The following is a 27,365-nucleotide window of genomic DNA, read 5'->3' as shown; positions in this document are numbered from 1 at the left end:
CAACACAAAAGAAGAGCCATGACTGTTCCTGCTGCTGGCCTACTTCCCAAATCACTACTGGATGAAAGATCAACGGGAGAATTTCTAATATTTCCTGTAATGATCCCATGGCTTTAGCCAATGCTGAACAGGTAGAAACTAAAGTCACAGAACAAAAGCAAGGACAAAGTTTGACTCATTTGTGCATCGCCGCAACACAGTGTTGCACAGCCTTTCATGTCATAGTGTAACGGAAACCCAAATTTATGTACCTAACGCTTTGAAAGACCAAAACACAAGTGTCAGAGTTTAGAGTAAGGAAAAGTTTATTGATGGAGAGGATGCCAACTGAGAAAATGCGAGACCTAATTGTGCCTTAAATCCATCTTGTTTGCTGATTAGGTTAAGGGGGCATCAACACCGGATCTTCTTAAATAAAGGACCCGTGGCTTCTGAAAGGGTTCCGGTGTTCAAGTTCCGGTTCTGTCCTGGTCCTTCGGTTCTGTGTGTGTATACGTGTGTGTGGGAGGGAGGAGGGCAAGACTTTGGTTCTGGATGAAGCTGGAGATCTAAGTTCTCTCCTCTAAGCATGCTTCTGCTGCATGATTTGCAGTGTTGGTCTGTTGTGTCTGAAAAAAATCAAAACTGTCTTGTTAAACACGATAGGACCATTTTGAGCTTGTTCTGTGGTTACAATAGGACATATAGAAATTGATTGCATTTATACAGCGCTCCCATATAGACTTCTACTTGAAACTAGCCCATGACTCCAACTCTCATGGGACCCCTGCTTGCTTTAAGATGTGAGGATAAAGCTCTTCCCACACATGTAACCAATTCCTGGTTATAGTGGCATATAATGCGGAAAATCTACTATTGGGAACATGGGAAAATTGCAAGTCTGGAACGCAGAGTCCTACAAAAAACATCCACATCTTTTAAAAGCCATGTGTAACCAAGAATATAGACCAAAATTCTCAGTCTCTTTGGTCCTCAAATTAAGCTGAAATTTAAAAGTTTGCTAAATTTTGATTATTTAGAGATTCGGGCGTGCCCTTGTAAACAGCCCCAGATTTTTATTTTTATTTTTTAGAGTTTAGTCAGATGGAATGAGAAAATGAGTGAAATATAAAAATCACTTGAAGAAGAAAAACTTACATCTCCCTGTTTGTTGCAGGGCCCCAACATGAGCAACAGCCACCTGCTTCTGTGCCGTGGAAGCTCAGGGACTCGTTACATCTGAGCAGTGCTACCACATCTTCTGTGCCACAGCAGGAGGGCTAAGGCTGTATTTGAAAAGAAGTTTGGTGAAATAGGTACATGTGTCAGGTTGAATTATTAGAGACAGATGGGGAAAATACAATTTTATTTTTGCCAATTTTTCACCAATCCTCAATAAGATTCATCTTCTGGGGACTTCGGTGTCATTGTGGTTTGTTGCATGAAAAACCACTGCAAAACTCTATGGCTTTACACAACGTCCACTTTACTATCTCATAATATTTCTGCTCTATGTGATGTCTGGTGGATCAACTGGACTGAAACACCCCGAAACCTCAAATATCTAGAGCCTCAGTGGGAATGTCTGGAAGTCTGGGCTCAGCTGGAGAACTGAGATGGCTGGGCTCACCTCCCCCTGAGGTATTCTCAGGGTCTGTTCCTTCCCTCTGCACGTGATCTCTCTAGAAGGGAAGCTGTACATCTTACCTGGTGGCCCAAGACTTCCAAATCATAAAAATGGAAGCTGCCAGGCCATCTTAACATTTAGTCTCAGAATTGCCACATGTTACTTCTTAGACATTCTCTTTAGTAGAGTTAGTGATGGTGCCAACCCAGTTTCAGTGTGGAAGGGGCACACAAGGGCATGGGATACAGAAAGTTTGGAGCATTGGAAGCATCTTTGGCCACTACTACCACTAGAGCTAGTTGAATAAACACATTCCTTATGACAGATGGGTACAGGGATGCTAATGAAGCACAACACATTCAATAATTTTCAAAGTCCTATCATTTTTACCTCTCAAAGAGCATTCGTATCTATTTCCTTATTTCTCTACTCCATGCTTGCTGCTTTCCTAATTCAACCATTGAACACCTCCCACTTGGATGATTGCAATGGCCTCCTGTGACATTGTGATTTATAAGAAAAATATATGCTTGATTATTCAGATGATCAAAATATATTCTCATTTATATTTGGTCTTCTTCTGGCTCCTAGTTCACAGCTCCTAAAACCCCTTGAATTTCCTGTGAGAAGAACAATAAAGGTAAGTTTTGTATATTAATGAGGTGACTTTTGGAAAGCCCTTAGGTTACCTAAGGATGGGGGCTGATTGCCAGAATACTCAGTCACCTCATTGGAGGGTTGGAACTTTCAAGCCTACTCCCCCAAGGAAGGGAAAGGGACTGGAGATTGAGTTTAATTGACAACAGACAATGATTTAACAATGACTTAATCAATAATGCCTGTGAAATGTACCCCCCCATAAAACACCTACAAAACAGGGTTTGTAACCCCAGAACCAGCTCAGAACAATCTTATCCTGTTTAATGAGATACTGAGCTGCGTTTCAGAGAAAACAGATGAAAACCAAAAGTCATGCAGCTGAAGCATGGTCAGAGGAGAGAACCTTGAATTCTAGCTGCACCCACAATCAAAGTCTTACACACAACCGTCTACCCCGCCCCACCATCGCAGACTCAAAGGACCAGGACAGAAATCGAACTTGAACAATGGAACCCTTTCAGAAGCCAAGTGCTCATTGTCCAGGAAGACCTAGTGTTGACACCTCTTTACCGTAAATAGCCAAATTATTCCAAAGTCCTCCAATTCAAATGTGACCTCCCAGCACTTTCACAAAACGGTCCACTATTCCATTAAAAACCCTTGACCTGGTCCAGCGAGCAAGATAGATTTCAGGCATTTTAGGTCTCACATCTTCTTGGTTGGCACTTTATCGATCATACAACTTTCCTCCCTCCAATCTCTGATATTTCCAGGTTCAGCCTTTTGAATCATCGGGCACACTAACTCTGGCTCAATAACAGGTTCAGAGAAATTCCAGGTTGGTGAACACGTGGAGGTTTGGGGAGTGTGATGCCTGGAAAGGACATGGAAGCTTCACACCCTTTCCCCATACTTTGACCTATGCGTCTCTTCCATCTGCACTTCCTGAGTTATATCATTTTATATTAAACTGATAATCTTGTAAGTAAAATGTTTCTCTGAGTTCTGTGAACCACTCTAGCAAATTAATCAAACCTGAGGATGGGGTCTTGGGAAACTCTGATATATTTGGTCAGAAGTACAGGTAACAACATGGGGTTGGGCTTGCATCTGACTTATAGGGTGGGGGTGAGGTGGGTGGGTAGTTGAGGGGGCCATCTTGTCAACTGAACCCTTAACCTGTGGAATACATTTTATGGCAACACTTCAAAGACATTAGAGTTCCTACAGTGGGTTGAATGCTGGGCCCCCAAAATGTATGTCCACCTTAACCCACAGAAACAGTGAATGCAAATTTATTTGGACGAAGAGACTTTGCAAATGGAATTAAGTTAAGCGTATTAAGATAAAATCATCTTGGATTATCCAGGTGGGTCCTAAATCTAATGAGAAGTATCCTCTTCAGAGACATACAGATGAGAATGTCTTGTGAGGCCTTCTCAATGGAGGTAGAGACTGATTGGACTTATGTAGCAATAAGCCAAGGAACACCTGGACACACGAGAACCTGGAAGAGGCAAAGAAGGACTCTCCCCTAGGGCACTCAGGGAGTGTGGCCTGCTGACACTTTGATTTCAGACTTCTGACCTCCAGCATTGTAAAAAAATTAAGTTTTGTTGTTTTCAGCCGTCAAATTAGTGGGTATATGTTATGGTAGACCCAGGAAACTACTATAATCTCCCAAAAGTAACATTTATAAATAGCTACAAACACCCCTTGTTTTTTACACTCATGGAAGGGTGCATTTAAATTAGGCTTTGGAATATTTTAAGTTCAACTCTCACATATTTTATGTGCAAACACACCTATTTTTAAATCATTCAGCAAGTGTTTCAGTGTCCACTATTTACCAGGTATTAGATTAGTTTCTGGGAACATGACGATAAGCAGTAGACAAATATTTATTGAGTGCCTACCACATGTCAGGGACATTACTGTGACACATCAGGAAGCACAGCAGACCAAACTCCTTGTTTTCATAGATGCTACATTTTATAGGAGTGCTGTTCGATAAAGCTTTCTCAGGTACTGGAAATATCTGCACTGTCCGATGGCCACTAGCCACATGGGGTACTGAGCACTTGAAATGTGGATAGTGTAACAGAGAAATTAAATTAAAAATTTTATTTAATTTTAATTAAATTTAAGTAGCGTCATGTGACTAATAAGGGACAGCACAGTTCTTGAGTGGGATACAGTTCATGCCCTCAAGATACATGTGGCCAGACAATTAGCAGGGGGTAATAATACTGGTGGGAAGTGCTGTGATAAGTGAGACTGAATTTCTGTGGAGCCAGAGAAACCTATTCTACCCAAGTATTTTGTTTTAAGGAAGACTTCTTAGAGAAATTAACATCGGATTAATTTGATTTCTTTTCAAATTACATTGATTTTTAAAAACCCTGATATGTGAGAATGTAACAGAGTGGGTCAGTATATATGAGCTCTACATTGGATAACTTACAACCAGGGTAATCTGTCTGAGAACAGAGAAACACGTACATTTTATCTTCCATTTTGAGATTATGGGTGGCCTAACAATAAATTATGAATCTTTTCCACATTTTTCAAAATGTCTGTGACTTAATGTGTTCCGTTAGCACAAGCACCAACACACACTACGTGATTCTGGATGAAACTGGAAATGACAAATGAACTTTTTATTTCCTTTTGATAACCTAATTTTAAACAACAGAATCCAGTTTTAAAAGACAAATGATCCCTCCCAACAATATCAGTAAATTCTTCCTTTCTAAACCTTGACAAATATATTTATAGCACTTGACTTAGAAAGCTCTGTATGAGGAATGGGTTATAATTTGAGGTATTTTTCAGTCCAGTCACTAGGGGGCAGCATCTGCAAACATAGACCCTCCTTTGAAAGTGACTAAAATAGTGAGAAGTCTGATTGGTTGTCTCAAATTGCAGTCACCCCTTTCCCCCTTCTTTCCAAAAGATAGTGGTAAAACACATTTCTCTGGGTCTGGAAGAAGCTTGTACAAAGGAATCCACTTAGGAGCAGTCAGATTTGGCAACTCTTTCTGAAGAGGAAGAAGAGGGAGATGCTACTCATAGTACCAGTGTTGTTCTTATGGATGCACGTGTCACGTGAGTTTGAGATTTCTCTGATGGTTTCCAGAGATTTTCACATAGTGGAATATTATCTGCAGGTATCGGCAGGGATAAGATTTTCTGGTTAAGAGCAAGAATTTTGGGAGGGGGGGAAATGGAAAAGAAGGAAGATAAATGGGGTTGGGAAGGAAAACATGGAAAAGAAAATTAGACAAGATTGAGAAGAGACCATTGTAACTCAGAGAATATAGACCAAATCAGACATTTTCTGATGCCTCCATTTTTTTTCCCTGAACAGAAGTGAATGGACGAGAACTAAATCAATTTCCTCAGTTCCTGCTCCTACAAGAAGGAGAGAACTTCACCACATACTGCAATTCCTCAACCATTTTTAACAACATGCAGTGGTATAAGCAAAGCCCTGGGGGAAGTCCTGTTCTCTTGATGAAATTGGTCACAGCTGGAGACGTGTTGAAGCGAGAAAGACTGAGAGCTCTGTTTGGAGAGACTAGAAAGGACAGTTCCCTGCACATCGTGGGGGCCCAGACTGCAGATGTAGGAACCTATTTCTGTGCAGGGGCACAGTGTTCTCGAAACACCTGCAACCTGTCCCCAAACCTTGCTGTGGCGCTCCAGGAGCAGCTCCTTATCTCTCCTCAGAGCAGGAGTCAGAAAATTCTGAAATCACAATGTCTATGAAGAAATTAAATTTTAATGAAAAAAATTCTCCAGGATCAGATGATTTCTTTGGAGAGTTCTACCAAATATTTGAGAATTAGCATGAATTCTACATAATTGCTTCCAAAAATACAAAGATGAAAATAATTTCAAACTCATTTTACAAAGCCTGTATTGCCCTGACACAAAAATCAAAGACCATACAAGAAAGAAAACTACAGGGAAATTTCCCTCGTGAATAGAGACACAAAATTTCTTAACGAAATATTAGCAGGTAGAATTCATCAATATATACAAAGAATAATACAACAAACACAAAAGTATTTTTTTTCCAGGGATGCCAGGCAGCTTAAATATGTGAAAATTAATTGATGGAATCCACTATATGAACAGGCTAAAAAAGAAAAAGTACTTGATCATATTAATCTATGCAGAAAAACGAATTTCAACACACTAAATGATTTTCAAATTAATTTGCCACCACAAGTAAATAAGTCATAAGAATTTTGTAAGAAACAAACTAAAGGTATACACACGTGAACATGGGAAAGGAAATATCCTGAGCACAAAGAGGAGGAGAAACTTTTTGAAAATAATTTATTTTAGTAATTAGAACAAAAGCTTAGAAAAATTGCATCATCAATGTAATGAGTAAATGGTGGCTGTAAAACATGAAGCAAAAATAGTGAAAAACTGAAATGAAAGAGAAGAATGAAATGAGCATATGGAGATAGGTGATATAATAAATACTGAAACAATAAAAATTGGAAAGTACTTGTACTATGTGTTATGGGTAAACATAGTCTTTTCAATAAATGGCATTTAATAATTTGTCATCTTGAAAAAATATATCTTGTCCTTTACAACACATGTAAATAGCAGTTCAGATAGAGTAAAAATCTGAATATAAGAATAAAATAATGTAAAGTGTGTAGATGAAAATACAGAACTTGTTCATTACTTTCTGTTAGATGAATATTTCTTAAACAGGATACAAAAAAAACCTAAGCATGAAAATTGGACTATATTAAAATTGCATTGAGAATTAAGTTATTTCTTTTTTATTTTTTTATTTTATTAAATTTATTGGGGTGACAATTGTTAGTAAAATTACATAGATTTCAGGTGTACAATTCTGTATTACATCATCTATAAATCCCATTGTGTGTTCATCACCCAGAGTCAGTTCTCCTTCCATCACCATATATTCGATCCCCCTTACCCTCGTCTCCCACCCCCCACACCCCACCCCCCTTACCGTCTGGCAACCACCAAACCATTGTCTGTGTCTATGAGAATTAAGTTATTTCAAGAGTTAAAAGGGATAGCCAGTAATAGAAGATATTTGGAGCAAATATTGTCAAAGGGCTCATTCTGATTATAAACCACAAGACCTTCAGGTCAAGAAGACAAGCAAACCGATAGAAAAGGCAAAAGTCTGAAGTAGGTAGTTTACTAAAGAAGATATTCAAATGGCCAATGAATATGCCATTTCTATAAAGTACAAAGGCAGATATAATTAATCTCTAGTGTTGGAAGTCAGAACAGTGCTACCTGTGGAACAGAATCATAAAGATCATGAAGGGAGCTCGGAAGTGTTGGTGATGTTCTGTTTCTTGATCTAGATACTGGTTATCAGAGTGTGTCAATTTTCTGAAAATGTATTAAGCTGTATACTAATCTTCATACTTTCTTTTACATATAGTATACTCCAACAGAAAGTTATAAATGATTTAATAGCCTCACATTAATTATAAGGTGATATGTGAACTGAAACCAAAGTTTCAGGTATTTTCATTCTAGTTTTTCTTTTAGTGCCTGCAATATTTGACTAAGCACACATTTGTTAAAACAGACATTACTCAGACATGTGTAAACTCTGGCCCTCTTTTAAAATGCCATATCTGAGAAATGTCTTTTTCTTCTGTCAGGGATACAAATGTAGGACTTTTGATCCTTGATATGTAGTATCAAGGATCCTAGCTATTGACATTTTGAATTATTAGAAAAAGTAGAAAAGTCTATTGAATAGAAAAGGATGATGAATTGCTTAGGACACTTACATCTTTATTAATTATATAAAGATGTAATAATTCATCAAAATAGTTTCTATTCATGGCAAACAACCCTCAGCCATTGTAGGTGACTTCATTGGATCAGTAGCTCCTTCTGGTCCTCTGAGCTTAGAAAGGGGAACAAGATCCCATTTGAAGTGCAGCCCCTGCACCACAGGGGATGAGCTGAGAGTGAGCGCATCAGCACTGGTGACACCTCGCACCAGAGTCCATGGTGACTCCAGCCCGCGAAAGTGTGCGGAAGGCATGTATTTTATCTAAGAACATTGCCAACTAAAAGAACATCAGGATTCTGAAGGTGGGAATGAAGAAGTAAATGCACTATTTGGGGGTGATGAGCAGTACCTGTTGTAGTGTAAACATTAAGGGTTCCCATTGCCTGTGGCATAGTATGTGGTCAATAAGATTTGTTGGCCAACATCTTTGCCATAACGAACATTACCCCAGAATCTAGTGCACGGTGCCAATGTGCTGTGATAGTGGGTACGGGGTTCATGCAACCTTTGGATTTGGCTGGCTGATTAAATGGAAGAGAGAGAGGAATGTGCTGATTGATGGCATTTATAGAACATCTTTAGAACGTTCACCTTTACGTGCCATATCAGATAAGGAAGCACGAGAAAATAAGAAAGGAATGATGCTCAGAAAGACAGCACAGGGGACACATACTTAAATTATCCATAGAAAAGCAAGAAAGAAGATTCCCAGTCAACCTAAATAAACAGTGCACAGTCTTCCAGCACATTACAGCCTCCATTGCGGAGACCCGGGCAATTATTTATAAGCAATGAGTGCAGTGATCCCAGGGCTTGAGGAATGCTGCTCCAGGTGTGCCCTCTGCACATGGGCTTTGGATGTGATGGAGGAATACACTTTTCCAGAGCTTGTCAATGTCAGAATGTCCAAACCTGTTAAGAATTTTGATAAGAATTTATTTGAGCCAAGCAGGATATGCTTGGAAGGAAGATCTCAATAGACTGAGATAAGTGCTTGAAGAAACGATAGTTTGCAGCTTCTTTTTTGCATTTGGAATTAAGGAAGATTGCATGAAGGTGGGAAAAAGCAAGGACGGGGTCAGATTTCAGGATAGTTAATAAGATGATATGCTCTCTTTAGGGTGGTGACTCTTATTTGAAAGGTGTATTAACCCAAATGTACAAAAATAATGGACAGGGCTTGCTGAAGGCAAAGATGTCTTTTACTGAAGAAGTTATGTGTCCAGGGCATGACCACACACCATGACCTGCCCAGTTAGGAATTCTTGATCAGATCACACTGTGAGGTTCATTTCCATAGAAACCCTTTTCCATCAGCAAGCTTCTATCTACAAATAGAAGCACATGGAGATTTTTTAATGTAACGGTAACGTAACGTAACGTAATGGAATGTAATACAGTGTACTGTGGTGTATGAGAACTGAATCCATCTGGATAGCCACAACTTACTGATTTATGACACCTGCTGAGAGACTTGAGCACTAACTATTTTTACTGTGTTCACGCTCCTCTGTGTTCAAAAAGCAGGGATGGGATCGGATTCAGGATAGTTAACATGACGATGTGCTCTCTTGAGAGTGGTTATTCTTAGTTCAAAGATGTATTAACCTAGATGCACAAGAGCAATGGACAGGGCTTGCTGAAGGCAAAGATATCTTTTACTGAAGAAGTTATGTGTCCGGGGCATTACCACCCACCACGACCTGCACAGTTAGGAATTTAGGATCAGATCACACTGTGAGGGTCCTTTCCTTAGAACGTTTTTTCCATCCACAAGCTTCGATCTATAAATAGAAGCACATGGACAGTTTTTAATGTAATGTAATGTAACATTGTAATGTAATGTAATGTAATGTAATGTAATGTAATGTAATGTAATGTAATGTAATGTAATGTAGTGTATGAGAGCTGAATCCATCTGGATAGGCACAACTTACTGATTTATGACACCTGCGGAGGGACGTGAACACTGACTAAATTTGCTGTCTTCACACTCCTCCGTACTAAGACTTTTGGAAGCACATTCAGTCCTACCTGTGAGTTCTCCTTATAGAGAGGAATGACTTACGAAGGAATTTGACTCATTTTCTAAACTGTCCTAACTGCCTCTGAACTTCCTATGGGAATATTTCCATTTTCGTCTCTAAATTTCCATTCTATTATAAACAAACTGTGGGGAGAGAGTCCCAGAGAGCAGTTTCCAGGCTCTTGGCCTAACGTGGGTGTGTGCTGGCTCGGGTGGTTGTTTACTGTTGGCTATAGCCGTTTGGCTAATTGGCTGCTGATGTAACTGCGGTGACTGCGTTGGTTGGTTGGCTAGTTGGCAGGCAGAAAAGTGGACGGCAAATTGCAGATCGTGTGGATCCTGCTTCGTGTGTCTCCACTGGCCGCCGGCGACAATATAGTGGTACGACTCTCCTATCTATGGCTCCATTGGTGTTCCTTTTTGGCCTCACCATATTCTGCATTCTTATGTGGGGAGCAGGACCAGAGACCCCGCATGACACCCTGCATGACACAAACGTTCAATAGCCTCTGTGAAAATTCCTTCCACATGCCCTAAACTGGTACCTGACTCTGTTTGGAATACAATTTCTTTCTTTTGTGGTTGCTCCTTAATCTCCATCATCTACAACACATCACCTCAGATTTAGAGATAGGAACATCATTCTCTTCACGCAGCCACCCAAAAGAACCCAGACTATCTATTGTCTTTGCACCTCTGAGGCCCATGCCTTTCATCCTGACTTCTTCCTACCCCTTTTGTCACTATTGTCTCTATAAAACACCAAACACTCTCCCTTATATATTGAACACAGCTCTTAAGTACTACATGACTTATGTGTCCACATGGACAATTCAGAGAGCAGCGTGAACTCATCAACTTTAAAGACTGTTAATTAGAATCCATTTTAGTCACTAACACCCATGGCCACACTCTGGAAGATCTGATGATAATTCTCCAGTTAGATGTTGCTCCACGTCTGAAATCTTACATCCTGTTTAAAAACTCTCATCCTTAAAGTCCCACACAGTTACTTCTGCTGCACTTGTTCTTTGACTATATATGACCATTTAGTCTCCTTGTCCTTTTATTGTGGTCTTATATCTCGTAGGCTTTTTGTCTTTACTTTTATCTGTAACACTTAAACTCCATGAGCCATTACTTCAGTAGGTCTCTAATCATTAACCTCATTGTTCTTGCCCTAATTATGTGTCATATCAGTGATCTTATTGATTCCCAATCAAAATCCACCTTCTTATAATATATACCTTGTCTAATAAGCACAGTTCCAGATAATCAGACTGGTGTCACTGAAATTTGTTGTCATTTTTAACACTAACTGGAACAACAGTGTTGCTAAGAAAATATCCTTTTCTCTATAATCATCTCCCATTGTCATTTCCTACAGCGACCATTTCAAAATTTCTCACACTTCTCAGAATTTCTAACACAGAATCTCCTTCGTTCGTTCCCCTAGTAGGCACTTAATTTCTCTTATTTATGATAACAGAACAAAAAAAGAATCCATTACAAATTAATAGATGTTGCAACTTTCGGCCTTCATACCTTGAATAGTTATCGAAATCTAAACCAATTCTTCCCTTTTTCATTCAAATTAAGTTGGAAATAACTGTTCCTTCCCTTACCAAATTTGGTCCTTCTACCTCTGTCCATATTTCAATCTTACCTGTCTCCTCAGAACTTAGATTCATTGCTTATAGATTCTTCCCAAAGCATATAAATATATCCCAATCTTTAAAAACCCTAATATTCTCACTTCAATGTCTTTGTCTAGTTAACACCGAGTCTCTTTCCTCCCCTTCGGATTTCAACCTCTGGAAAGAGATTACTATATCCAAATTTTGTTCTTCCTTGTCTCATCTTCATGTTTTATCCCACTGCAGTTTAACTTCTGCTGAGAAGACCCAAATCATGATCTATCTGCTGTTAAAAATCAATGTTTCGGGCTGGCCCGGTGGCTCAGGCAGTTAGAGCTCCATACTCCTAACTCTGAAGGCTGCCGATTCGATTCCCACATGGGTCAGTGGGCTCTCAACCACAAGGTTGTCAGTTCAATGCCTCGAGTCCCGCAAGGGATGGTGGGCTGCGCCCCCTGCAACTAGTAAGGGCAACTGGACCTGGAGCTGAGCTGCACCCTCCACAACTAAGATTGAAAGAACAACAACTTGACTTGGAAATAAGTCCTGGAAGTACATACTGTTCCCCAAAAAAGTCCTGTTCCCCTTCCCAAATAAATAAATAAATAAATAAATAAATAAATAAATAAATAAATAAATAAATGAAAAAAAGCTTTAAAATAATTTTTTTTAAAAAAATCAATGTTTCTAGTGATCATCTTGCTGGATATTTCTTCAGCATTTGCTCTGTTGGACAAGCCTTTCTTCTTAAAACTCCTTTCCCTTCTCTTTCAGGACCCAAGTTATTTCTGATTTGCCACTTACCTCTCTGGACTACATTTGAAGATTCTCTGATACCTTCTTTACTGCCTTACCTCCAGTATTTGGTTTCCTTAGGGATTTTCTTTAGTTTGTATTCTCTTCTGAGTTTAACCCTAAGTGTTTGTCTCAGTGAAATTACATCTACTCCTAAAGAATAGTACGATATCATAGATAAGATGAGGAAGTGTGTTTGGAGTCTAACAGAATTAGGTTTTAATTCTTGTGTGTCCTTGGACAAAGTATTTAGCTTCATATAGACTTGATTACCTTTCTGTTAAGTGAGGGTAATATCTACTCGACAGGGAAATAGTGCTAAATTACCAGTGGTTAATAATGTGAATCCTTGAATCACACTAATGGGACATGTTCCAGTTGTCACTTACTGTGATCTTGGATAAATTACATCTTTCTTTCTATTATCAGTTTCCTTATTTATAAAATGATGATGCTAATACAATTAATTTCATAGGATCAAACAACGTATTTAATTCATAAAATTAAAATAATCTCTGAGGAAGTAGACACCTGAAAACACTCTTACAGATTATAATGTTAAGAAATTCCAGCCTAGATTGGAGCAGAAAGAGGTGGGGCACAAAAGCTTTAAGATTGTACTTGTTTCTATATTTGACCGCCAGAGGGCGATGTTGCATAAACTGGAAATGTCTCGGTTAATAAGTTTTACCTCCCTCCTACGAACGATTTGACCTCAAAGCTCACTGAGGTGCACATTCTGAGCAGACTCAACACCAGGAGCAGTCATTGCCAAGGAAGCATCTTTTACTAACAGCCTCTAGAACTTGCCTAAAGAGGATCTCTTGAATCTCAGATTTTCCCATTTAAAAGGACTCAGCATACTTGGCCACATTCCTTCCTGCTCCTCAGGGGAGATCTTCCGGAACACAGCTCAGCTCTCTCACTGCCTAGGCATGTTCTCAGCGATGTTTCTGCTGCTTGGAATGCTCTTCACAGTGAGTAAGTAATACTGTATTCCTTGCTTCTGCCTCCATGGAAGGAACATGGTTCTGATTGGAATCTGATCAGAGACACAGTCTCATTAGAGGTAGGTCTGTCCTAGTCTCACTAACTATGCATTGATGTTGCAGGAGGAACCAGAGCCGACTCAGTGAGCCAGCCTGATGGTCACATCACTGTCTCTGAAAGAACCTCTCTGGAGCTGAGATGCAACTATACCTCTACCTATGGTGCATCTGTTTATCTCTTCTGGTACGTCCAATACCCCAATCAAAACCTCCAGCTTCTTCTCAAGTACATAGGAGGGAATACCCTGGTTAATGGCATCAAAGATTTCCAGGCTGAATTTAAGAAAAGTGAAAGCACCTTCCACCTGAGGAAATCATCAGCCCATTGGAGCGACTCGGGTGTCTACTTCTGTGCTGTGAGTGACACAGTGCCTGAAACTGCAGGGGGAGCTGAACACAAACCTCCTGAGACACTGGAGTTTTCAGAGACTCAAGGACACAGCCTGACCTGTTTAGCAAGGTCTCTCACTTGATGAATATAAGCAGGGTGAGACGTAGAGCTCTAGGGAGTGCTTGGCTCCTGGGATAAAACAGGAACTTTAGCATGTTCCTTCTTTTACTACTGGGTCATGTTAGAAAAGATCCAGAAGAGACAGACCTGTCACGATATTCTCCTTCCCCTTGGAGGTACTGCGGGCTAGAGGGTCAGGATTCTATTTAATGTGACCAGTACTGAACTTCTGATCTTTCACCTTCTGAACTCACCTCCACGAGTGATCCTCCCACTACTTTTGCTTTTCAATTGAGGGCAATTTCATTCTTTCAGTATCTCTGGTAATAACCTCAGTGTTATCGTTGACTCTTATTTTTCTGCTTACATCTAATCCATTAAGAAAATCAGTCAGCCCTACCTTTATAAATTAAAGCATAATATGACCACTGCTGCCATCTCCACTGCTACCTCTTTGGTCACGCCATCCTCATCTCTAAAATGAATTACTCTGAGAGCCTTCTAATGGTCTCCCTGCTTGTTGTCCTATAGTCCCTTCTTAATGCAGCAGTGTCTTGCTCAGTTTGGGCTGGTATAACAAGTACCATTGACTGGGTGGCTTATAAACAACAGAAAGTTATTGCTCACAGTTTTGAATGTTAGAAGTATGAGACCAACGTGCTGGCATGGTTGGGTTCTTGTGAGAGTCTGCTTCCAGGCTACAGACTGCCAATTTCTGTATCTTCATGTGACAGAGAGCAGGAGAAAAAAAAAACAAGTTCTGTTGGGAGTTATTAACAGCACTCATCCCATGCATGTGGGCTCCACTCTCATGACCCATCTAATCCTAATTACCTCCCAAAGGCCTCATGTCCTAATACCATCCCATAGAGGGGTGGGGTTTCAACATGTGAATTTGGAGGGGAGGGCCCAAATGTTCATTCTATAACAAATAGCCAATGAGATCCTTTAAAACATAGGTCGCATTATGTCACTCCCCTACTCAAATCCTTGGAATATATTCCTATTTTTCTCAGACTAGAAGTCAAAGTCTTTACAATGGCCTGCAGGAGTCTACATGATGTATCTGCCATTATATTTTTAAAATATTCATAGGAAAAACAACACTTTCAACTCTGAAATCTCTTATAGTGAAAGTTTGCTACAGAAGTTACACTAAAATAAGGATAATTTAAAATGAAGGAAGACAGAGAATTTATTGTGAGCATAGCTGTTCTAAAATAAATCCTGAGGAAAGTTCTTCAGCTGAAAAAACTGATACCAGAGGAAAATTAATAACTTCAAGAATGAAGGAATTACAACAAAAAATGGGAAATGTATAGTAAAATGCAAGAGACTAGTTTTCTCTTCTTAAAATATGTATGATTGTTGAAATCAATCATTATAACATTGCCTGGTGGAATTTTGAAATCTTAAGAAGAAAGTCACTTAGAACTATAATGTAAAGTAGGGAGCCTAAAATAACTTATACAATTGTAAGATTTCTAATTTTGCGTGAAACACTGATATAATAACTCTAAATGGTCTGTGACTATTTAGGTAACATTCATAATGCAATCATTAAAAGGCCCCTAGAAACACAATACAAAAAGAAATAGTCAAGCAGCAAATAGATAAATTATAATTAATACTGAGGAACAAAACAGAATGCACAAACAAAAAAAGAATAAAAAAATGATAGATCAAATTCTAACTAGATCAATAATTACATTAATTATAAATGGTCAAAACACACAAATTTATGTTTTTTTAAAATTTATTGGGGTGACAATTGTTAGTAAAATTACATAGATTTCAGGTGTACAATTCTGTATTACGTCATCTATAAATCCCATTGTGTGTTCACCACCCAGAGTCAGTTCTCCTTCCATCACCATATATTTGATCCCCTTTACCCTCTGGTAACACACAAATTTGAAGTCAGATATTATTAGTATGATTTTTTATTTTTAAAAAACTGGTCTATATAATGTCTCCATGAAACCCAATTTAAATATAATGACATAGATTAAAAATAAAAGTATGGAAAATGATATCCATGCAAACACTAATATTGAAGAGTTTTATTAATGTCAGACCAGAAATAAAGAGGGAGATTATATAATTACAAAAGTGTCAATTTACCAAGAAGACATAACCATGTGAGTGTGCATGCATCTAGCAACTGAAATTCAAACTACTTGAAGTTAACTGTTAGAACTGAAATTTAAAAACTAGAAAAATCTACCATTATGCTTGGAGATTTCAAAACTTTGTGCTCAACAAATAATAGAATAAGTAATCAGACTTCAGGAAGAATATAGCAGACTTGTACAACACTATGAACCATTTTGACCTTATTGATATTTATGAAACACTCCACGAAACAACAACAGAAAGCACATAAAGCAATGCTTAGAAGGACGTTTATAAAAGTAAATATTTACACTAGAAAAAGCAAAAAGTCTCAAATCAGTAAACTCATCTCCTCCTTGAGTGTGTCTCAGGTGATGATGTCCTACATAAAAAAGAAAATCTTAACTGTCCACTAAACACTGGTCTATGAGGCAAATGAGTATTTTCTGCTGTTACTGCACCAGGTCCCCAGCTACAAAAAGTTGTGCTTTTTACAACTTATGTTGCTTTCCTGTGCTCAAAAATTCAATTGAGAGCAACTATTCATGTCTTATGCCACAATTCTGGAGCAGGTCATGAGCGTTTTTGTCATAGTAATGATCTTAGAGTGAGTACAGGAAAACTTTATTCCCTCATTTAAAAAGAAAATTAATAGTTATGAGGATATTCTGCCACAAAATGAATGCTATTATGCACATAATGAATTACACTAGGACATTCTAGGGTTCCTTACAACAAATCTACATATTTTCTCACAATGTGGGACATCAGTAATTGTTAAATGGAGCAATGCCACTGGGCTTTCCCTCAGCCTTAGAAGGGACAGCCACGAGAGAGTAAACCGTGACTCAGGCTAGGCCATTCGTTAGCAAGACTAACTTCCCAAGAGCCAATAAGTACAGAATGCAGTGGATGGGGAGCATGCAGCCCTTCTCCATTGCAATGTGCCCACCTTTCTCCTTACTTTTCACTGAATTCATCTCATTATAACATCTGAGTACAAACCACATGTTGATATCTCATTTAATTGTCAGAAACATTATAGAATATGATAGAACAAAACATTCAAGCTTTCTGTATTCCATTTGATCTGTGAGAGTGTAAAAATAATTTTTTTCGCTGTGTGTGGGTATAGTGGGAGTCGATTGGAGCTCTCTGTTCAGTTTTTCAGTAAACCTGAAACTACACTAAAAAAATAATTCCACTAACTTTTAAAAAATTATTTTTCATATAGAAGCTAAAAAGAAAAAAGAAAAGTCAATTTTATGAGCTCCATCTCATTGAAAATATTTACTATGAGCAGCTCAGTCATTTCCTACTTTCCGGCCCTGCCTGCTTTCTTCAATTTTTTTGGCTTGGTGCTTCACTAGTTATGTGTTTACTATGTGACATGTATTATGGAAGACTATTTGCATATATTATGAAATTTAATTATAATCATGACATGGAATATGGATAACCCATCTTAAGTAAGGCAATATAATAAGTCATGGAAGAGGGTAGGTTTATACATTGGATAGACATGTGCCCACCTCTCAACTCTGACATCAATTGATTTACAGTAAAAAAGTTTATAAATATTTTAACCTCAGTTTTATCTTCTGTATACTGGCATATTATTCATAATAATCCATTCAGAAGTCATTGTAATGATTAAATCAGAAAATATCTTTCAAGAGTTTAACTCAGATTCAACACAGTATAAACACTTAATGAATTCATATAGGTAAAGAAATAGAGGCCTACAAAACAGATGGTTTTGTCCATGATCAACACCTCTAGTACATTATGGTGAGAAAACTGAGTTCTGAATAATCCTGGATATAATTTAAAGCCAGGTATTTTCAATATATAATATCACTGGTGTATCCTCTTGTATACATTTATCAGGAGTAAAAGATGGGCAGGGTAGAAGAAGGGTCGAGGGAAAGACAGAAGGTAGAGAGAAATATTTTGAAACAACAGAACACATATCTGTTCAGATCTCCAATGACACAGATAGATAACCTCCCTGTTGCCTGTTGAATACTGGGCTTCAGACTCGATCAGGAGAACCTGGCACAACATTCTCTAACTTTCATTGATTTGTTGCCCTAGATCTGGTCCACGTCTCTCTACAGGGTTATAAATGTTGTGCTCTTTACAGCTACTTCTTTTACTGATGAAAAGGAAAATCTTTTCTCTTCTGTCCTGACACAGCCCTGATTATTCACTGGGATCACAACATCTTTTCTTCTATTCCTATACCAACTATATGCAAAGTTTTCTCTTTATTCTCAAGACTGTATGTAAGCCAGTTGGTAAGAGAGGAATGAAGCTAGGTAGATTTTTTCCATTATTCAATGGGTGAGACTCTATGTGAAGTGGGACACTGGAAGCTTTCGTGCCCATATCTCCTGTGTTGTGTGAGCTTCATTTCATTAAAACCTCAGCCTATACCAGCTCCTCGAGACTTTTATCTCTCCCACTGTCACCTTCAATAGCAGCAGGCTCTTTCCTGGCAGATCTTAACATGGGAATTAAAAATATGGGAATGGGATTGATGATGGTGAAGAGTGTTTGGACTTTTCTGGAAAAGGACCCAGAGGGCCCTTTGCTGTGTGCCTGTTGCGGAGGAAATGGAAGCATAGTGATGAGTTTCAAGAAATCATCTAAATAGGTGGATGGACGCACAATCGAGTTTATATATGCAGTCTCAGTTTAAACTCAGGACATAAACCATGCAATAAGTAATTTAACCCCATTCTACTGAATAGGTATCGACTATGTGAGTGGGTTAAATAAATGGTTTTTAGTGACCTAGGTGGTAAATGATACAGCTTTAATTTAAGCATGTGATTCCAACATCAAATCATGTAGTCAGAATTTATCATTCCTCCACCGAATGACTTTGTGTTAAATTGTTTTATATTCAATATTCTATCTTTTCTGATGAGTCCTAAGCTACCTTGCAGAGCTTTGTGGCTCTGAGAAGAGGCTTACACAGGCAGAACTCACACTTTGAACTTGGTTTCTCTCCACCAATCCTCATCAGCACTGGTGTGTAGCCAGGGAAGAAGTCAGAGTGAGAGAAGCATTATTGAAAGGAAATCACTTTCTATCTCTCCACAGGAGGGTAGTATTTCAAAAGGCAGAATCCTTCCCCAAGTCAAAGCAGAGTTAGAGGTTGGAGGGAGGGGAGGGTAGAGAGTGAATGATTGGATTGGCTGCTACACAGAAGATGAAGTTCACAGTTCCCTCCACCTGTCAGGCCCTCCACTGCCCGATTTTTATCCTAGACGAATTCCTATTTGTTCTCAAAGGTAAGATGATATAATATAAAGCACATGTGTTTGGGAGTCACAATAGGCCCAGGTTCAAATTCTGATTTTGTGATTTTCTAGCTCTGTGTCCTTGTGCAATTTATCTTCATCTACGATTCCTTATAAATACATGTTAGTAAGAACACCTATCTTGTTGGTTGCAGTGAATTAAATGAGATATAATACACAAAATTTTATTTTGAAGTCCCAGGTATAGATACATACTCAGTAAATGCCCGTTAATAACATTATTATTAATTCCTCTAAATAAATGTTATCCCTACTGTGACATTTTCACCGACTCCTCAGGCAGAATGAGTTAATATCCTAAATCCCCACTTTAGCAGTCAGGAAAGCAGACACCACAAGTGACCAACCTCAGCACTATTCTCTTTGCTTCCATATTAACATAACTATCAATTTTGATTTGGGCAACCAGGTTTTAAAACAGAAAAGCCCAAATGCATTTCACGTCCTTTCTTACAACTAGGTGTTGCATATAGCACAGTTCTGACCAAGGAGACATATTCAGAAAACTGCTAGAGATTTCCTGTAATGTTTTTGCTTTCCCGGTACAGGCATCACATTTTCTCTTCCCTCTTTCCAACTTTTTACTTCCCAAAACATGGAAGTGATACTTTACCATAAAAGAAAGCACAAGAATAACCCCTTCCCCAATCCCATGCCTGATCTTCCTTTAGATACAAAGTCAAATCCCTGCCTCAGATTTATTTTTGTGTGAAAAAATGCTGTTTCTTTTTTTCCCCAAAAAATTGTCAGACCTCTTGTACCTCTCTCTCTCTCTCTCTCTCTCTCTCTCTCTCTCTCTATATATATATATATATATATATATATATATATATATATATATATATATATATATATATTTATATGAGATCTCACAATTAAGTTCACCGCTTGTTGCAACGATGTTGCTAACCTTTTTTTGATATCAGAGGGATTATTCATTAGGATTTTGTACCAACTGGACAAAGAATTGACCAAGTTTACTTTGGAAGTGCTGAAAAGGCTGCAGGAAAAAGTTAGACTACCTAAAGTTTTCGCCAACAATTCATGGCTCTTGCTTCACGACAACGCACCGGCTCACACGGCACTGTCTGTGAGGGAGTTTTTAGCCACTAAACAAAGAACTATATTGGAACACCCTCCTTACTCACCTGATCTGGGCACCAATGGCTTCTTTCTTTACCCGAAGATAAAGGAAATGTTGAAAGGAAGACATTTTGATGACATTAGGACATCAAAGATAGTATGATGACAACTTTGGTGACCATTCCAGAAAAAGAGCTCCAAAATTGTTTTAAAGGGTGGACTAGGATCTGGCGTCTGTGCATTGCTTCTCAAGGGGAGTACTTCGAAGGTGACCATAGTGATATCCAGCAATGAGGTGTGTATCACCTTTTCTTGGATGAATTCGCGAACTTAATTGTCAGATCTTGTATGTTCTACTTCTTTGTATACCAGATAATTGACCTTGAGTTAACTAATCTCTTTGAGCTATGGTTTTCTTGTGACATGCATGATGAATTTGTATGAGAATAATGTACACATGGCAAAACATTGTTTAGCACGTAGCATGTGTGCACATTTATAATTTCAGGGAATTTGAAAGTTTAAAAATTTGTTTTGCAAACTCACATAAAAGATTCCTAACCAAAGTGCTTTTCCCATCACAGACTGCCATCCCACCTGCAACTCTCTCTAAACTTAATAGCAATTCACGATTAGGCAGCCCACTTCAGAAAGATTGTCATCTGTTTGTGTTGTGAACTTATGGGGGAATTTCCTCAATGTTGATGAAGTTGGCCTCAAGACAGCAGCATTTGATCCTTCTTTTTGAACCACAGGTAACTGAATCTAGGGCAGAATTGATTGGTGTGTTTCTAGGACATTTGCATAGTTTGTCTCTCTGATTGGCTGGGCAACCAGGTGCAGAATCCTGTTTTCTGAAGCAGAATATTGTACAGATCTAGGTTGCAGAACGTTATTCTGCTGAGGATACTCAGGGAGGATAAATGGAGAAGCATCTTTTGCCAGCCTCGCTGTTAATCCTATGGCTTTATCTTGACAGTAAGTCCTTGGGTTGCTGAAGACATTCCGAACCGTCTGGGGTGGTTGATGGGGAAGGAGGACAATGGGGAATGAGGCTCCTCCAGGTTTTATTGGGGAATGTGTGAAGAAAATGAAAACTGTAGAGAGACCAGTTTCTCTGTTTGACACTGTCTTTCTCAACAGGAGTGAGCAGCGCATCGAACGTGGAGCAGAGTCCTCAGTCACTGCACGTTCAGGAAGGAAAGAGCACCAACTTCACCTGCCATTTCCCTTCGGGCTCTTTTGATGGTTTACACTGGTACAGATGGGAACCTGCAAAAAGCCCCCAGATCCTCTTTGTAATTCGATTAAATGGAGATGAAAAGCAGAAAGGACGAGTTAAAGCCACTCTCGATACTAAGAATGGTTACAGCTACTTGTACATCAAAGGATCCCAGCCTGAAGACTCAGCCACATACCTCTGCGCCGTTGGCACAGTGCTCTTCAGGCACCTGCAGCCCATACGTAAACCCGTGGCTGGTGCTCATCTGGTACCTGTGTGGACGAAAAGCCATGTGTGGGGTGGAAAATGCACATCCAATGAATTACAGTGTTTTCAATAATCAAGGAGGAACTGCAAACTTAAACACGTATTCTAGTCATTGTAGGTCCCTGAACTAATTGGACCCTTAGTGAACACTACTAAGCTCGACTCCCACCAATGTATTAGCCGTACAGTCAGATCCCTTGCCTCCTCTTTGGCAGGATTCCCAATGAACTAGATGGGAACTCAAAGCTATCCGAACTACTCTGGTTAAACTGGGGTAGTGTTTACCACTCACTGTTGCTACTTTCTAAGAGCTAATCTTTCTCACATATTTCTTGACATGCAGGGATGGAACATGTGGATATGGCCTCTTCTCACACACCTGGCATGGAATCCTGCATGTTTCACACCAGGACAGGCAATGTTGCCTCATTTAACTCATTGGGGATTTTGGTTTTGGTTTAGTTCAACCTCCTTCTGTATTTAATTTCTTTCTAGATGTGGCTGTTTGCATTTTTAAAAATCACTTGTGATACTGAATGAAGCATTGACAGTAGAAGTTCAGTACTAAATGTGATCTATCCTCCAGTTTCTACTGTGATTGTGATATTGAATAAGTAACTTAACTGAATGATCTAAGTTTCTTCATTTGTAATTTCTGGGTATATGAGATGGGCTGAGTATCTGGTGCTGTGTTCATTTTGAGGTTTCCAAACTATCTATCAGTTTAATACCCCATTGGTACTCTAGACGCCACTAATTCTGGAGCTTTTGTGGGTTTTGGTTTTGGTTTGGTTTTTGTGGGTTTTGGTAACATGATTTAACTAACTTCTGTGCCTCTTCATCTAGGCACAACTCTTCAGCAGAGTTTCAGCTTACCACATATACATTAAAAACTACTTATCCAGCTCCTGTTCAGCTTCCTAAATTATGTTGTTTCTCTCTCGCTCTCTCTCTCTCTCTCTCTTTCTCTTTTGAATTAAAAATTATATTACTGTCATTATCACATGTTTAGGAAAAAATAAAACATATTTTGAAAACAATATTGAATTGCATACACATGCCTTAGACTGGTCCCATTTAAGAGACATACCAATGGAACTATCTTTTTTTATCAAGAATCATTCATAGGATTGTATTGAATCTGTTTGACCATCAAACCTGGAATGGTTGAATCTGTTATGGTATTTGAATATGTGTAGAGGTAGAAGTGTAGAGCAGAGGACTGAGTGTTGGGAACCTATGGTTCACTGTACGCTAGTGTTGAAGTAAATCAACACAAAAGAAGAGCCATCACAGTTCCTGCTGCTGGCCTACTTCCCAAATCGGGTCTCCATCACTACTGGATGAAAGATCAATGGGAGAATTTCTAATATTTCCTATAATGATCCCATGGCTTTAGCCAACGCTGAACAGGTAGAAACAAAAGTCACAGAACAAAAGCAAGGACAAAGTTTGACTCATTTGTGCATTGCCACAAAACAATGTTTCACAGCCTTTCATGTCATAGTGTAACCGAAACCCACATTTATATACCTTACGTTTTGGAAGGCCTAAACTCAAAGTGTCAGAGTTTGGAGTAAGGAAAAGTTTATTGATGGAGAGGATGCCAACTGAGAAGATGCGAGACCTAATTGTGCCTAAAATCCATCTTGTTTGCTGACTAGGTTAAGGGGGCATCAACACCGGATCTTCCTAAACAAAGGACCCTTGGCTTCTGAAAGGGTTCTGGTGTTCAAGTTCCGGTTCTGTCCTGGTTCTTTGGTTCCTTTTGCGTATGTGTGTGTGTGTAGGGGGGAGGGGGATGACTTTGGTTCTGGATTAAGCTGGAGGTCAATGGTCTCTTCTCTGACCATGCTTCAGCTGCATGACTTGCAGTTTTGGTCTGTTGTCTCTGAAAAACAACTCAGTATCTTGTTAAACACGATCGGATCGCTTTGAGCTTCTACTACAGTTACAATAGAACATATAGAAATTGATTGCATTTATACAGCGCTCCCATATAGACTTCTACTTGAAACTAGCCCATGACTCCAACTCCCATGGCCCCCTAACTTGCTTTAAGATGTCAGTGATATAGCTCTTCCCACACATGTAACCAATTCCTGGATACAATGGCACGTAATATGAAAAATCTATTGCGAATATGGGAAAATTGCAAATTTCAAATTCAGAGTCTTACAAAAAAAATATTCATATCTTTATGAAAGCCATGTGTAACCAAGAAAATATAGACTAAATTCTCAGTCTCTCTGGGTTCTCAAATTGATCTGAAATTAAAAGGTTTGTAAAAAATAAATAAATAAAATAAAAATAAAAAATAAATAAAAAGTTTGTTAAATTTTGATTATTTAGAGATACAGGCATGCCCTTATGAACAGCGCCTCAATTGTTTTTTGTTTGTTTGTTTGTTTGTTTGTTTGTTTTTTAGAGTTTATTCAGGTGGAATGTGAAAATGAGTAAGATATAAAAATCACTTGAAGAAGAAAAACTTACATCTCCCTGTTTGTTGCAGGGCCCCAACATGAGCATCAGCCACCTGCTCCTGTGCCGTGGAAGCCCAGGGTCTCGTTACATCTGAGAAGTGCTACCACATCTTCTGTGCCGCAGCAGGAAGGCTAAGGCTGTATTTGATTAAAAAGAAGTTTGTTGAAATAGGTGTATGTGTCAGGTGGAGTTATTAGAGACAGACAAGGGGAAATGCACAATTTTATTCTTGTGAATTTCTCGCCAATCCTCAATAAGACTCATCTTCTAAGGACTTCGGTGTCATTGTGCTTTGCTGCCTAACAAACCACCGCAAAACTCAATGGCTTCAAACAACTGCCACTTTACTATCTCATAATATTTCTGCTCCATGTGATGTCTGGGGGCTCAGCTGTACTGAAACACCCCAAAAGCTCAAATATCTGGAGCCTCAGTGGGAATGTCTGGAAGTCTGGGCTCAGCTGACACACTGAGATGGCTGGGCTCACCTCCCCCTGAGGTATTCTCAGGGTCTGTTCCTTCCCACATGGCCTCTGCACGTGATCTCTCTAGAAGGGAAGCTGTACATCTTACCTGGTGGCCCAAGACTTCCAAATCATAAAAATGGAAGCTGCCAGGCCACCTTACGTTTAGTCTCAGAATTGCCACATGTTACTTCTTAGACATTCTCTTTAGTAAAGTTAGTGATGGTGCCAACCCAGTTTCAGTATGGAAGGGGCACACAAGGGCATGTGATACAGAGAGTTTGGAGCATTGGAAGCATCTTTGGCCACTACTACCACTAGAGCTAGTTGAATAAACACATTCCTTATGACAGATGGGGACCGGGATGTTAATGAAGCACAACACACATTCAATAATTTTCAAAGTACTGTCATTGTTACCTCTCAAAGAGCTCTCATATCTGTTTCCTTATTTCTCTACTCCATGCTGCTGCTTTCCTAATTCCACCATTGAACACCTCCCACCTGGATGATTGCAATGGCCTCCTGTGATATTGTGACTATAAGAAAAATATATGCTTGATTATTCAGATGACCAAAATGTGTTTCTCATTTATATTTGGTCTTCTTCCAAGGCTCCTGGTTCACAGTTCCTAAAACCCCTTGAATTTCCTGTGAGAAGAGCAATAAAGGTAACTTTTGTATATTAATGAGGTGACTTTTGGAAAGCCCTTAGATAACCTAAGGATGAGGGCTGGTAGCCAGAAGCCTCAGTCACGTGATTGGAGGGTTGGAACTTTCAACCCCTCCACCTTTCCATTCCCAAGGAAAGGAAATGGACTAGATATTTAGTTTAATTGCAAAACCCGATGATTTAATCAATCAAGCCTGTCTATGTACCCTCCATAACTCCCCTCCAAAACAGTGTTTATAACCCCCACAACAAGCTCAGAATGGTCCTATCCTGTTTAGTGAGATACTGAGTTATTTTCGAAACAGATAAAAACCGCAAGTCATGCAGCTGAAGCATGGTCAGAGAAGAGAACCTTGACATCTAGCTGCACCCAGAAGCAAAGTCTCGCACACTATCCCCCCACACCCCCAATACACAGAACCAAAGACTAGGACAGAATTAGAACTTGAACAATGGAACCCTTTCAGAAGCCAATGGCCCATTGTCCAGGAAGATCTGGTGTTGACACCTCTTTACCATAAATAGCAAATTATTCCAAGGTCCTCCAATTCAAACTTGCTCCACCAGCACTTCCGCAAACCAGTTTCCATTATCCCATTAAAAACCCTTGGCCTGGTCCAGCGAGCAAGATAATTTCAGTCACCTTTAGGTCTCCCATCTTCTTGGTAGGCACTTTATTGATCAATAAACCTTTCCTCATTCCAATATCCGACATTTTCAGTTTCGGCATTTCAAATCATCGGACATACGAACTCTGGCTCAATAACATGTTCAGAGCACTTCCAGGTTGGAGAACACGTGGAGGTTTGGGGAGTGTGGTGCCTGGAAATGGCATGGAAGCTTCACACCCTTTCCCCATACTTTGACCTATGCGTCTCTTCCATCTGGCTGTTCCTGAGTTATATTCTTTTATAACAAACTGATAATCTTGTAAGTAAAATATTTCTCTGAGTTCTGTGAACCACTCTAACAAATTAATGAAACCTGAGGATGGGGTCCTGGGAACCGTTGATATATTTGGTCAGAGGTACAGGTAATAACATGGGGTTGGGCTTGCATCTGACTTATAGGGCGGGGGTGGGGTGAGGTGGGTAGTTGAGGGGGCCACCTTTTCAACTGAACCCTTAACCTGTGGAATACATTATATGGCAACACTTCAAAGACATTAGAGTTCCTACAGTGGGTTGAATGCTGGGCCCCCAGAATGTATGTCCACCTTATTCCACGGAAGCTGTGAATGCAAATCTATTTGGACTAAGAGACTTTGCAAATGGAAGTAAGTTAAGCATATTCAGATAAAATCATCTTGGATTATCCAGTTGGGTCCTAAATCTAATGAGAAGTATCCTCTTCAGAGACACACAGATGACAGGGTCTTGTGAGACTTTCTCAATGGAGGCAAAGACTGATTGGACTTATGTAGCTACAAGCCAAGGAAGACCTGGACACACTAGAGGCTGGAAGAGGCAAGGATTCTCCCCTAAGGGACTCAGAGGGAGCGTGGCCTGCTGACACTTTGAGTTCTGACTTCTGACCTCCAGCATTGTAAAAGAATAATGTTTTGTTGTTTTGAGCCATCAAATTAGTGGTAATTTGTTATGGTAGACCAGGAAATTATTGCAGTCTCCCAAAAGTAACATTTATAAATAGCTACAAACACCCTTTGCTTCTTTACATTCATGGAATGCTGCATTTAAATTGGGTTTTGGAATATGTTAAGTTCAAACTCTCATATATTTT

At 39.2% G+C, this 27,365-nt stretch overlaps 1 long non-coding RNA gene across 1 annotated transcript; it reads right to left on the bottom strand.

Moving 5' to 3' along the window:
* Nucleotides 1-23,765: 23,765 nt before the first annotated feature.
* LOC148758636 (uncharacterized) lies at nucleotides 23,766-26,266 on the bottom strand. The gene is made up of 3 exons (XR_016020827.1): nucleotides 25,373-26,266; nucleotides 24,498-24,625; nucleotides 23,766-23,895 (listed from the first exon to the last, which is right to left on the bottom strand). It is a non-coding gene; the product is annotated as an uncharacterized LOC148758636 (long non-coding RNA).
* Between the last annotated feature and the right edge of the window lie 1,099 nt (nucleotides 26,267-27,365).

Source organism: Rhinolophus sinicus, chromosome 3 (assembly GCF_057876585.1).
Source record: "Rhinolophus sinicus isolate RSI-liver-muscle chromosome 3, RSI-T2T, whole genome shotgun sequence".
Lineage (NCBI taxonomy): Eukaryota > Metazoa > Chordata > Mammalia > Chiroptera > Rhinolophidae > Rhinolophus > Rhinolophus sinicus.
Note: the sequence above shows the minus strand (reverse complement) of the source record. Positions and strands in the feature narration are given on the sequence as shown.